The sequence below is a fragment of the Balaenoptera borealis genome, assembly GCF_965194805.1.
Source record: "Balaenoptera borealis genome assembly, contig: HAP1_SCAFFOLD_1709, whole genome shotgun sequence".
Lineage (NCBI taxonomy): Eukaryota > Metazoa > Chordata > Mammalia > Artiodactyla > Balaenopteridae > Balaenoptera > Balaenoptera borealis.
This window is the reverse complement of record NW_028122533.1, coordinates 20,591-34,430: the sequence shown is the minus strand read 5'-3', so window position 1 is coordinate 34,430 and position 13,840 is coordinate 20,591. Positions and strand designations below refer to the sequence as shown.

The following is a 13,840-nucleotide window of genomic DNA, read 5'->3' as shown; positions in this document are numbered from 1 at the left end:
GTAACTAAGGCCCAAAGAAATTCTTAATCCCTCCACCTCCAAAAACAACTTATTCTTTATTTATTCACTTAAAGATTTCTTTCACTTCCTCTCTGTGACGCTTTCTGCCTAGGCACTGGGAAATCATCGGTAAACAACACTAGGGAGGTCCTGGCCCTCGCTGACCTTACGTTTTGGAGATTTAATGGTAGTCAGTCACTTCAGTATTTAAGGCACTGAGAAGACTCCTAAGAACTGCAGAGTGCTCTGGAAATAACAGTATTTGCTGTCCATACTCTTCCAGTGTATCAGGTGTACTCTTCATTTAATTCTCTTGGATCGGTGCCGCTCTCATCCCCACTTAACAGGCCCCAAATTGCCCAAGGTCACCTAAATAAAAAGTGGCAGAAACAGGATACAAACCCTAACAGGCTGCCTCTGGAGCCCACACACTCAACCCTGTTAACTGGAGATTTGACCTGGTCTGAGGGTGACAGGGAAGGTTTCCTTAAGAAAATGATGCTTGAGCTTAGTTTTAAAGGATGAACAGGATTCATCTGGGTGAAGGGGAGGAAATTTGATGGTGTTTGGGGTAGCCTCCTAGGCACAGGCTCTAGCGTTCTGCGAAGGCCAGAACTGGGAAGAAACAAGAAAGGAGAACAGGTCAGTGTAGCTTGCAGAAGGTTTTGTCATTGTGTCTTGAGAGGTAGGAAAAATCGGAATATCCGGGCCTCATAAGCCTCTTTTCACTAAAAGTTTAGGTTCTCATCACATACTCTAGTTGCAGGGCACAGAATGAATTGGAGGTGGCAATAATGGATGAGCAGAAAACCTATTAAACTACTGAAGATGCTGGCTTGGGCAGTAAGGATGGTAAGAGGTAGGCTGAATCGAGAGATAGCAACATGAATTGCTTTTTGTCAGATGACAAGGGTGAGAGATGAGAAAATTAAGGATGACATCAGTGTGGCAATATCTAGAATGAACCCACCCATTATGCGTGTCTTACAGCTGAATCTGGTAAAAGACATATACAAGATTTTTTTAAATTGAGGTGTAGATGATTTATAATATTAGTTTCAGATGTACAACACAGTGATTCAAAATTTTTATAGATTATACTCCATTTAAAGTTGTTATAAAATATTGGTTATATTTCCCTGTGCTATACAATATATCCTTGTAGCTTATTTATTTTATACATAGTAGTTTGTACCTCTTAATCCCCTACCCGTGTCTTGCCCCTCCTGCCTTCACTCTCCCCACTGGTTAACCACTGGTTTGTTCTCTATATCTGTGAGTCTATTTCTGTTTTGTTATATTCATTTGGGTATTTTTTAGATTCGACATATAAGTAATAACAGAGTATTTATCTTTCTCTGACTTCTTTCACTAAGCATAATACCCTCCAGGTCCATCCATGTTGTTGAAAATGGCAGAATTTCATTTTTTAATGGCTGAGTAATATTCCATTTTATATATGTACCACATCTTCTTTATCCACTCCTCTGTCCCATTTGTTTATTTTTGCTTTTGTTTCCTTTGCCTTAGGAGACAGATCCAAAAAACTATTGCTACAATTTATGTCAAAGAGTATCCTCTGTTTTCTTCTAGAACTTTCATGGTTTCCAGTCTTACTTTTAGGTCTTTAATCTATTTTTAGGTTTTCTTTTTTAATATGTTGTGAGGAAATGTTCTAATATTATTCTTTTACATGTAGCTGTCCAGTTTTACCAACATCATTTATTGAAGAGACTGTCTTTTCTCCATTGTATATTCTTGCCTGCTTTGTCATAGATTAACTGAGCATAAGTGTGTGGGTTTATTTCTGGGCTCTCTGTTCTGTTCCATTGATCCATGTGTCTGTTTTTGTGCCAGTTCCATACTGTTTCGATTACTGTAGCTTTGTAGTATAGTCTGGTCAGGGAGCATGATAACTCTAGCTCTGTTCTTCTTTCTCAAGACTGCTTTGGCTATACAGCAGATTAATAAAACACTAAGCATGATTTTGCAGTCTTAAATTGCTGTGTTTAAGCAATTCTGATAAATGAAATAAAACTAGAAGAGAGTTCAGTCAGCTTTTAGTATGCCCCTAAAAGTTCAGCAACTTGTTCAGTAATAGACTCAGACTCTGGGTGGGAGAGAACCAAAAAGGTTATCGACACCAGCTGAGCCATTTTTCTAGAGTAATATATACCTAATATCTATGAATAAATGACACCAAAAAATATATGACAGTGCTATGCTTCCAGGGTCTTTTAGAGTGAATTAATACAGAAATGACTAGGTCACTAAATGTACAAGAGACTTTAAAATGATAAATAATCCACCCTGTAAAGCAGTTGGCAGGGCCTTGGCTCACTTGCTACACCACTCAAAGGAGAGAGAAACTCACTAGGAGAATTCATATGAATGTGAAAATAGCTTCAGCATAAAGCAAACTTAATGTGTCAGATGTAAAGAACAGCGATTTGACTGCAAGCCTCATTTTACTCTCCAGGGTGGTATTTGCCTTTCATAAGTGAACTTAGGAAATGAGTCCAAGAAGACTGCCTGGAATTCCAGGACACTGAATGTGTGCTCTGGAAAAATCAATTTGCAAGTATATTGAAAGTTCTTATGGCCCTGCTGGCTTTTTTTTTTTTTTTTTTTTTTTTTTTTAAATAACAGAACAACTAAGCACATGGAATGTTCCCCAATTTCACTGAGTCTCAGATGGTGACATCAAAATTTTTATTCTGCATTTTATAACCAGTTGAATTTTGAGCTATCTGAACCCTACACCTGCTTTTCTCTAATACTGAGTCACTGCCATCCTATTTTTAATGTAAGGGAAAAGCTGATGGCTTAAAATAAGTATAAAATTTATACGTAATATATAGTGATTTATAGTTTATAAAGTGCGTTTACATTTTTGTCTTATTTAATCCTTCAAACAAGCCTCCAGGAAGAGGAGACCAATTTTGATTGCTACCTTTTACAGATGAGGATACTACGGCCCGGAGAGGTCATCTGACATTTCTTCTTTCAAACAGCTGTGACTGAAAGAACTAGGACTTGGCCTCAAGATTATTGACACTTCACCTAGTGTCCGGTTCCACTAAGCTGTCTTTCTAAAATTAGTTATGAATAATAATAATGAGTCATATTCTATCAAAGATTACTGTATGCCAGGTACTAGGTAAGATCATTACATACATTACCTCATATAGTCCCCAAAACAATGCTAATGTAAGTACTACTATCTCTTTTTTAATAAACAAGGAAACTGAATTTTAGAAGAATTAAATGACTTACCCAAGGTCCTATAGTTAATGAGCAAAAGAATAAAATTTTAACTTAACCAGAGCCTAGCTCTTAACTATTACTCATATTAATAGTTGAATAGTACTTGATGATTATCAGAAACCTAAAAGCAAATTTTGAATCAAATGTATGTACAAAGGCAAACTGTAGTAAATTTCTTCATACGATACACAGTGAAAATACTCAGTTTTTTGGTTTTGTTGTTTCTTTAAATAAAGCAAAACTTCATAGCCATAACCTTCAAAAATACCATTAGAGAGCTGATCAGCGAGGCTGTGACAACGGAGGTACCCCGGACGCATGCTGGAAAAGACTGGAACAGCTGTTTTGTAAACCTCTTTTAGGGAAATGCTCAGCATCTCACAGCCACACGGAAGCCAAGAGCAGCAGCAACAGCACGAGGCTTGCCGGGGGAAACACTTTATCTGAGGCCAAAAAGTTGACTCATTTCATTCATGCCTTCAAAAAGGACTTGACCTTCCACCTGGTTTAGAGTGAAAAGGCTAGTAATAATATACAGTGGTGAATAAAACCTCCACGGCCCCGGCCCTTCTGCATCTCTGAGCCTGCAAGGGGGAAAGAGATGGAACATGAATTGTTTAAGGGCTGAAAATACGAAGTCCAAGATCCAATGGAAGAATAACACAGGAACATATTTAGACTTGGGGGCTGGGGAAAGTCCCTCGGAAGTCATGACATTTATGCTAAGACCTCGTAGGTGGTGCCAACAATGTAAAGAATGGGGAGAAGGAGAAGAGGACTCCAGCAAAGAGTACAACGTGCACAAGAGCCTTGAGGCGGGAAAAGGCCTAACACATTTGAGGAAATGAAAGAAGATTAGTGTAACAGAGCCTGATGAGCTGGTGGGGGGTGAGGCAGGCCCATGATGAAGTGAGAAATGCATCATCATAGGCCAGAATATAGGATTTGGATTTCATTCTAAAAAAATGTGAAGCCTTTGAAAGATTTTAAGCAAGAGTCTGACCTGATGTTTTACTTATTTATTTTTTTAAGCACACCAGCTATGTAGAGACGGATTGGAGGGAAAACAAGAATAAACTGAAGGAGGTGAGCTAGGAGGTTATTGCTGTAGTCCAACTAAGCCACCATGGTGGCAAGGCTAGGACCTGGGCAGTAGTTTTAGGAAAGTCAACAGTATCTGATGGCTTGGGGTTAGGATGGAGAAGAAGAGTTGAGTCAAGGATGATGCCTTGACTCAAGGTTTCAAGGGTAAGCAGGTGGTGGTAGAAAAAGGAACAGGATGGGTTTTAAGAAGAATATCAAGCACTCAGGCTTTTGTCGATACACAAGTCTGGAGCTTTGAGGAAAGGTTGGGCTAGGCGTATAAAAATGTGCGTGTTATCACTAAAGAGGTGAATACTGAGTATCAGAGAAAGGGAACACCAGAGAATAGGTGTGATTACCTAGGGAGAAAGTGAAAGTGAGCAAAGAAGGGGCTCAGGATCGAGCCCCAAAGAACAACATTTTGAAGAGGAATAGAGAGCTGTAAAAGGTTGCCTCTGACCTCTTCCCTCCTAGAGATCTCCAAACTGTTCTAGCCCCTCTAATCTATAATCATATTCAGCCTCGGCCCTCTAGTATATATTTAAAAAATTTTTTTCATAGCATATTCTTTTCTGAAGATATTTCTAATCTTACTTTTATTCCTTTATGCATTATAAATGTAGTTCTCTCATATTCTGTGTATAATAATTCTAAATTGGAACCCAATGCAGGACTGTTTCTGCTGGTTCTTGCTCATTTTTCCCCCTGTGTCCCTGGTCCTCTAGTATATTTGTTTGGTTTTACCCAAAATATTTTAATCCATGCAGTTTAGTATCAGTGGATGAAAAAAACTTTCCTGTAATGCAGATTAGCTGATAAGCTTTTGTAAATAACTGACCATGCACATTTAGAGCCCCTTTACTTCTTAGTTTGTGACACACACTGTGTAGATGGTCGGGGGAGTCCAGCGCTGAAGACATTATCCTGATATTACTCAGCCATTAAAAGAAGAATGAAATAATGCTATTTGCAGCAACATGGATGGACCTAGAGATCATCATATTAAGTGAAGTAAGCCAGACAGAGAACGATAAATATCATATGATATCGCTTATATGTTAACTCTTAAAAAAAAAAAAAAAAGATACAAATGAACTTATTTCCAAGACAGAGACTCACAGACATAGAAAACAAGCATATGGTTACCAAAGGGGAAAGGCGGGTGGGGGAGGGACAAATTAGGAGGTTGGGATTGACATATACACACTACTATATATAAACTAGCCAACAACGACCTACTGTATAGAACCGGGAACTATACTCAATATTTTGTAATAACCTATAAGGGAAGAGAATCTGAAGAAGAAAATATATATATACATATCTGAATCACTTTGCTGTACACCTGAATCTAACACAACATTGTTAATCAACTCTACTTCAATTAAAAAATATATATTAAAAAAAAAAAGACATTATCCCCAGCATCACCACTCACTTGAGGGCATATAAACTGTAGAGTCTAGTCCAAGAGGCAAACATGATAGTAAGTAACACAAATCAAAATATAGAGCTATAATAAAAGATATAAACAAATCACTAGGAGAATCCACTGGAAGATGTAGTAAACGCCAATGGAGGAGATCTTGCAAAGCTTCTTGAAGTGCATATTTGAACTGGCTTTTGAAGAAAGGGGAGGATTTAAGACTGGGCAGTGTGATATGTGCTATGCTCAGGAGTTTGGCCTTAATCCCAGAGACAGTAAGGTACCACTGGAAGTGTTGTCGAAGGAGAATAATACAGTCAGATGGGATTTAGGTAACCCTAGGGGTAGGAGAGGGAGTTAGTGGTGAGGAGAGTTTGAACACGAGGACCTCAGTTATGAGACAGGATGAGGGCCTGATCCTGGGCAGAGACAAGAGGAAGGAGAGGGCAGATTTGAGGAACACTTTAGAAGTATAACAACCAGATTAATTCCATACAGGGAGTGAGGGTTGTGATCTTGTGTGTAATCACTAACAAAAATATAGAACCTAAGAAAAGGAAAACAAAATTAGGGACTGAAATAGGTCAATCTGTAGTGCCTTCAATATTTGTCGGTGATGAGGAAGAGAAATCTGGGCTAGCAATCTTAATGTGGTAAGTGGCCTGAGTGAACGTAAATCACACGCTTACTAGCTGTGTAAGCTTAGCCAGCTTATTTAACTTCTGTGCCTTAATTTCCTCGCCTCTATTAGGGTAAGAGTAACATATCTCACAGAGTTGTTGTTAGAATTAAACGCGTGAGTCCATGTAAATCACTTAACGGTGACTGGCAAGCCCATAGTAAGCACTCAGTAAATTCAGCTATTAGTAGTAGTGCTAAGAGGTGGGGGCAGGGAGATAAATCAGGAGCTTGGGGTGAACATATACACACCACTGTATATAAAATAGGTAAACAACAAGGACCTACTGCATAGCACAGGGAACTCTACTTAATAGCTTGTCATAACCTGTAATGGAAAAGAATCGGAAAAATATATATGTATATATAACTGAATCACTGTGCTATACACGTGAAACCGACACAAGATTGTAAATCAACTCTACTTCAACTCTTTAAAAATGATATAGATTTTTAAAACAGAGAGAGGTGGGACAAGAGCCGAGACTAGCACCCGAAGAGCCTGGATTCCGGAGGCCAGTGGACAGAGCAGCGGCCGCCAGGTGCGCTAGGACACAACAGTGGGAGAGGTCGGGACAGCAGCATTCCCTGAAGTCCTCTGCATGTCACGTCGGTTTCTACTTCAGAACACTTCCAATTATTTCATATGACTCGTTTCTCACAGTAGCCCTGGGAAATCACTAAAATAGGTATTCTCATTCCTCTTTACCAAGGAGAGAGAGCAAAATCGCCGAGGCTATAGTTAATAAATGACAGGTTTGGCTTTTAACCTAGACCTCCTGATTCTGCTTCCAGGAAGTCAGAACTGTGGTCTGAATTGCTTCACTCCAGATTCAGGACCCCGCCCTCCAGAATATTTTCCAGAATTCATCTGAAGTAGATAATGTTTTTATGTAGTGTTTTTCATTTTTCTTTCCCTTTAAAAAAAATCCCTAATTAACCAAAAGCAGGGGTCTAGGGCCAGGTGGCTTGACTTCCAATTCTGGCTCGCCCATGTACTAAATGTGTCACCAGTATAACAGCTGTATGGCTCTATTTTCTTGTTTGTAAAATGGAAGAGATAGTACCTCACTGTTACTAGGATTAAATGAGCTCCACCTTAGAACAGTGCCTGACACATCATAAACATTTAATAATAACAACAACATTATTAGCTGTACTACTAAGTTAACTATACAACTTTATTAGGGTTATATTTTTCTTCTGTAGCCAACATGTACATCAGTACTTTACCAGTAATTACTTTTCTTTTTTTTAAAACTGGCCCTGTGACCTCAGATATTTTTTTAATCACAAGTCACTAGAAAAGAACAAACAAAAATTAAGTCCCACTTATTGGTATTAGTTGAAGAACAAATCTACACAAACTGGGAATTATTTTTAAATGGTGCAGTAGTTTATTATGATTACATAAAGTAGTTAGAATTAATGCTTAGGAAAAAATGTTTTTAGCCCCATGACTTCCTTAAGAAGAGAGAGAGAAAAGGAGAAGGAAAGGGAAGAGAGAGATGGGTTAGGAAGAGAACTAGAATAACAAATTCTCTGTTCTCAGTGGGCTATAGAGAAGGCATATCAGAAAAGACTTTCCTTAGGGCGTAACAGAGCTAAGTCTTTAAAGATGAGTAAGAGTGAGCCTACAGGGACTTCCCTGGTGGTCCAGTGGCTAAGACTCTGCACTTCCAATGCAGGGGGACTGGGTTTGAGCCCTGGTCAGGGAAGTAGAGCCCGCATGGTGCAACTAAAGATCCGGCATGCCACAACTAAGACCCAGTACAGCCAAATAAATAAATAAATAAATATTTTTTAAAAAAAGAGCCTGCAAAGGTGGATCTCACTAGGGAGAAGATAGACCACACTTTCAAGGAGATGGCATTTGAAACACACTTGAAGAGTAAAGAGAAGTTAGAGATAAATGAAGATGACAGCAGGGGATTATAGGTGGATATGAAATCATGGACAAAGAAAAGGAAGTTGGAAACCAACGGGTTGATGACTGGCATGTAGTCTAGGTCCTCTAGATCCTCCAAGTGTGGTCTGTGGGCCGGCAGTATCAGCATCAGCTGGGAGTCTTGTTAGAAACGCAGAATCTCTGGGCTCACCCTGACTACTGGATCAGAATCCACATTTGAAGATCCCTGGGTGATACGTATGCACTTTAAGCTTTGCGAAGTGCTGCTCCAGAACATATTACTGGCCCTTAACCTTGGCTGAACATCGGAATCATCTAGAGAGGTTTTTTGGATCTTTTTTTTTTTTTTTAAGTGTTTGATGCTGGACACCACCCCTAGCAATTCTAAATAAACTGGTATGGCAAGTGGCCTGGACACTGGGATTTTTTAAATCTCCCCAGATAATTCTAATGTGTACCCAAGTTTGAGAACCAGTGGAGATTGTCAAACAATGCTTTACAGTGGAGAGTATGGGCATTAAGCATGAAAAGGTTTATTGGGATGAACTGCAGAGAGCTAAAGGTGTAAGGGTGTGTGTGTGTGTGTGTGGCTGTTATTGTTAGGGTTTTTTTTTAGCTAGCCACTAGGGGCTAAATACCACCAGTATGTGAACCTATAGAGGAAAGGTTGGTTTTAACCTAAATATATTCCTGACTTGAAAATGTGCTATGGAAAGTACAACATTCACCTGTGAAATATAACCTGAAATATAACCATGAGAATCCAATGAATAGCTGTTTTTCTATATTTTAAATGTTTCTAAAATTTAAAAAATGTATAGTGAAATGACTAAATGGAACGATTGGTTTTCTGACTTGTTTTCCACTACATTTGGGTTTGAAAAGCATGAAAACCCAAGGACAGATAGATTCCTCAATGCAAATGCTTCTATCTCAGATCCATTATCTAAACCCAGAAAGAGAAGATGACTCAAATTCTATTTCTGAAATGTCATCTTGATGGATCCTGCCCTTGCACCTTTCCATCAGATGGCGATCTCATCACAGTTTATACAGAGTGTCAATATTTTATAACAGGTCCACAGCCAGTCAGCCAAAGCGCTCATGCTTTTTGTGCAACACTGTACTTGGTATAGGCTTTTGTCCAGTGAATAACCTTCCTGCACCCCGTGTAGTTGGGGCCTACACACCCTGATTGCGTGACCAAGAACAAGAGAGATTTATAAGGGGAAGTAACACCCAACTTTTTAAACTATCACCCACATTATACCTGAATATAAATGGGCATAAGTAATAGTTTTTTTAATTATAGAAACATATCCACTATCTCTAGAAAGATAATGTTCGCTTGCATTGAGATGATAAGAGAAAGACCTTGCTTCTTATTGCAAGATTAATTGGGAAGCTGGATTGGTCTTTGGAAGATGAAGCAAAACAAAAAAAGTTCAACTGGGCTGTAGTGATGACTGCACATCTATATACATTTACTAAAATTATCAAGCTATATATAATAGATGAATCATATGGTATATAAATTATGTATCAGTTAAGCTGTAAAAAGTTGGGGGGAGGGTCAATTAGAAAAAAAATTGCTAAGAATTCTCCCTAAGAAAACAAAGTGAGATCACCGGGGTAACATTACCATAGGACCATCCGAGAAGCCTGGAAGATTAGGAATAGATGGTAAAAGCAGAGGTGAGAAAATCCTGATCTTCTTACTCTGATTTGCACATTCTCTGGGACATGGCCTGCCCAAATGAGTCACTTTCCTTCTCTGGAACCTCTGCAGAGTCATGGGAGTGGGGCAGGTGTTGAAATCACCCCAGAAGGAATTGATACGTTGATATTCTTGGCTCCAAGCTTTAGTGACCTGGGGCATGGAGGTCAGTGCCACTTTTAATACAGAAAAGGAAGGCAGAACCGTGGTGGGGCAGACAGAGGAAGTGCTGTACTAACATGTTTACAGAAGCCAAGGTAGCCCGGGAGATCCATCTAAAGGGAAAGAAACTTGTCTGGGGTAAGTAAACAACCTCAAGGTCACTGAGAACACTTTTAGGCCCCAACAGAAGCAGAATTCTAAAGGTTCTCCAGGACCTGCAAAAATAGTCTGTTGCATGTATGTGAGTGAACAGGGTTGTTCCCCAAATTAATCTTGCCTGACTCGCCTTTTCTCTAGGGGCTATGTCTTGTTCTGGGGCAGGCATTCAGGTGTCACCCCTTCACACTGATCAGGAGGAAGGGACATACAAAGGAAGAACTTTGTTTTATGGAGGAGGAGTTCCTACCAAGAGCAGTACTGCACAAGAGTATGAAAACCTCTGACAAAAAGGATGTTTATTTATTTTGACTTATTAAAACTGGCTCTAAAACACTGATAACTTTATGCAGGTATTATCCAGTAAGACAAGATGTTCTTAGTGGAGTCTCCGTAAAAAAGCTCAAATAAAATTAATTTATCCTGTCATGACTGACATGAGGCAGGAGAAGGGAAGGTATTCTTTGCAATGGCAGGAGATAGTCTTTAATCTGAATTTGCGTATGGAAAAGCAATTTCATAGTAAATGAAGTAAGGACACTGTTCTCCCTTTTGGAAAGGCTGCATTTTGCAGGGTGAGAGGCTTATCATAAAACACAGAGGCATGACCGAGACGCTCCATCCTGACTCCGTATCCCTGGCCCAGTGTGCCCCTGAAGACCCCAGACATTTTGATGGAAAACTCAGAGCACCTCTGTCAGCCTCCTTACTTCACAGATAAGACTGAGGCCCAGAGGTCTGCAAATGGCTTTCCCCAGTGCCTCAGTGAGTGACCTGAGCATCAGAGACTTCAGAACTAGAAGAGGGTCTTTCTGACTCAATCCCTGAAACCCCTAATATGGGAAACAATGTTCTGTGGAGGGGACAGGGTCACCCAGAGAAGCTCATTGCCTTCAAAGAGCTTTCTAGCACACTTCAGGGCTTTGTGCTCTGAGGCATCTAGCAAATCGCCTCAGTCAAAAGTGTGTTAAAAAAAATAAATAAATAAAAATTTTTAAAAAAAAAGTGTGTTAAACCACCCCATTAGGAAGTCGAGGGCCCCCATTCTCTGAGGCTTTTCTGCTGAATGGCAAGGAAGATTTTGGCAAGTTCTTTAAAATAAATAAATAAATAAATAAAAGGAAGGGGAAAAAAAAAGCTAAACTCACCACCTATTGTTTCTCTATCCACAGGATCATATTGTTTTTATTGCCAGTACTGAGAAATTCATGGAAGATAAGTCAGCAGGAAGTAAAAATTTACGGAGAATGGTGTGTGTGTTTGCTGCTTCCACACATTAATGGCATGATTTTTTTTTTTATGCAAAAAGAAAAAAAAGGAAAAGAAAACCACCCACATTTTAATTTAGCATGAGCCAATTTACAGAGCATGAAAATTCACTTTCATTCCCGGGATTGGCACGTGTGCAATTAGCAATGCAGTGTATATACGAGAAGCCATGCTGTTAACAGTTTATCTCAAGTAATTTGGTGTCATTTACAAAAGGAAGAAATTCCTGCCGCCAGAAGAGACAGAAGGAGATGGAATGATCAAATCACGGAGAAACACTAAAATTACTAAATCCACAACAGCTCGCCTTATTTTTCTTGGACCCAAACTGTCAGGGTATAAACACTATTTGTTTCTTTTTTAAAACATCTATAGTTTTGCTGTAAATAATAACACTGTATAAATTCTAACAGAAAAATGGAATAAATGTCAATAAGGCACTGCCTCTTAGAACACAGAGAATATTGCAGATGCATTTAACACAACGGGGGTCTCAAGTGACTTCACCCCAAAAGAAGGAGGAGGGGTTATGGGTAGGGGGATCTTCACCGATTCTTGTATATTAGCAATTATAATGTTTGTATACGCAAAACTGCTAGCTTGATTTTAAAAAAACAAATCTTTAAAATCTGCTGCAAATTTAAATAATTCCCAAAATGAGGAATTCTGTAGTTCTGTGAAAAAAATTTTTTTCTTCAGAATACTAATATTTTGATGCATGTGTATCACCTTATTTTGATTAAATCTTTTCCAATTTTGCAAACACTACAGTATACTGCAACACAGAAGATTTTATCTGTAAACACAAAGCCCTTCATCTAATATTTGTTGCTATTGCCAATTTTTCAATGAAATGACCTAAAAATGAAAAAAAAAATAACCTATACGGTAGTTGCTTTGGGGGAGGGGGGTGCTGGTAGTGCTTAAAAGGGTAATGCTTGCCGCTTTAGAGGTGGTCGGTGCTCATCAGAGGCCCCTGGCAGGGGTATTTTCAGTGGACTGCACAGAAATTCTTAGCTGGTAGAATGGCAGCACGCTGTAAACTTATTCCTGTATCGTGTACTGGCTGTAAGATGTAGACACCTTTCAGTAAGCCAATCATTTGTAACCATCCTAGCCATGTCATATTAGGTTAATAAGGCTGCTGTGTTTTAAAGGGCATTTTTATTTGGGTTTTGGTGAAATCCTTTAATTTGTTGATTATATTCATATAAAATCAGCATTTATTGACACATAGCTCTAATGACATATGTATGAGAAACCATACACTGGATGACCTAGTCGATTATTTAAGCATAAAATAAATTGTGTTAAACTCTTCACCTATCTGTGCTCTACAGTGTCCTTGTGTTCTCTGGCAAAAGGTAATTGTCTTAACTCCTTGTCACTTGGCCGCAGCCGTCCTCCTCACCAGCCCGTTTCGTGCCTCTGCCTCTGTGGTCACTAAAGAGATAGTCCCCAACATTCAGTCCTGCCCTGCCAACTCCCAACTTAACACAAATTCTGTGCATTTCATTGAGAAGCCAGAAATTACAGATTGACTGACAAGTGATCTTTGCCCACAGCTGGTATGAGCTGCTCCCCAAAACGTGGAGAATTGGGGCTGTAACAGCTGGCACGTACAGAAGTTGTAAAATAGCACTTCCAGGAACCATTCAGACAGCAGTTGTGTGTAGCCCATAAAGCAATCGTTTTTAAATTGACATTCACTGTCCGTGCTTGTAAGCTGGGAGATTTCACATAATAACCCAAATTTCTAACATCTCTTGAAAAGCAAGATTTAGCAACCACAAGTCTCAATGCCAGAAGGCAACAACCTGCTGGGCCACACTGCCCCTGCCCGCTCCAGCCAGGCCTGGGGTCTCCAGGCACCACAGTCCCGTCCCCATTTCTCACACTGTGAGTGCCCTGACTGGCCTGTAGGTGCTGGAGTTTGTGATCAGACACTACATGATAAATTCAACAAGGCAGAGACCGTGTCTGTTTTAATTTTTATTCTAGCCCAGAGCCTGGCATATAGTAACGGTGGTAGGAGCAACTGTCATCACCATTGCTGCAAATGGAATGCTCACAGTATGCCAGACTATTCTAAGCATGTTGCGTTTATTAACTCAGTCCTCGTAACAACTTTATGAAGTAGATACTGTCTTTGATAGTAATAGTCCCTGTATAA

At 39.5% G+C, this 13,840-nt stretch overlaps 1 protein-coding gene across 1 annotated transcript in view; it reads left to right on the top strand.

Moving 5' to 3' along the window:
• The window catches only part of LOC309622170 (ankyrin-3-like), a gene marked incomplete at its 5' end in the record, with an annotated part of 67,825 nt that extends 54,832 nt beyond the window's left edge, over window positions 1-12,993 (top strand). The window contains one exon of the mRNA XM_082409298.1: window positions 11,571-12,993. The remainder of the gene's footprint in view (window positions 1-11,570) is intronic.
• Between the last annotated feature and the right edge of the window lie 847 nt (window positions 12,994-13,840).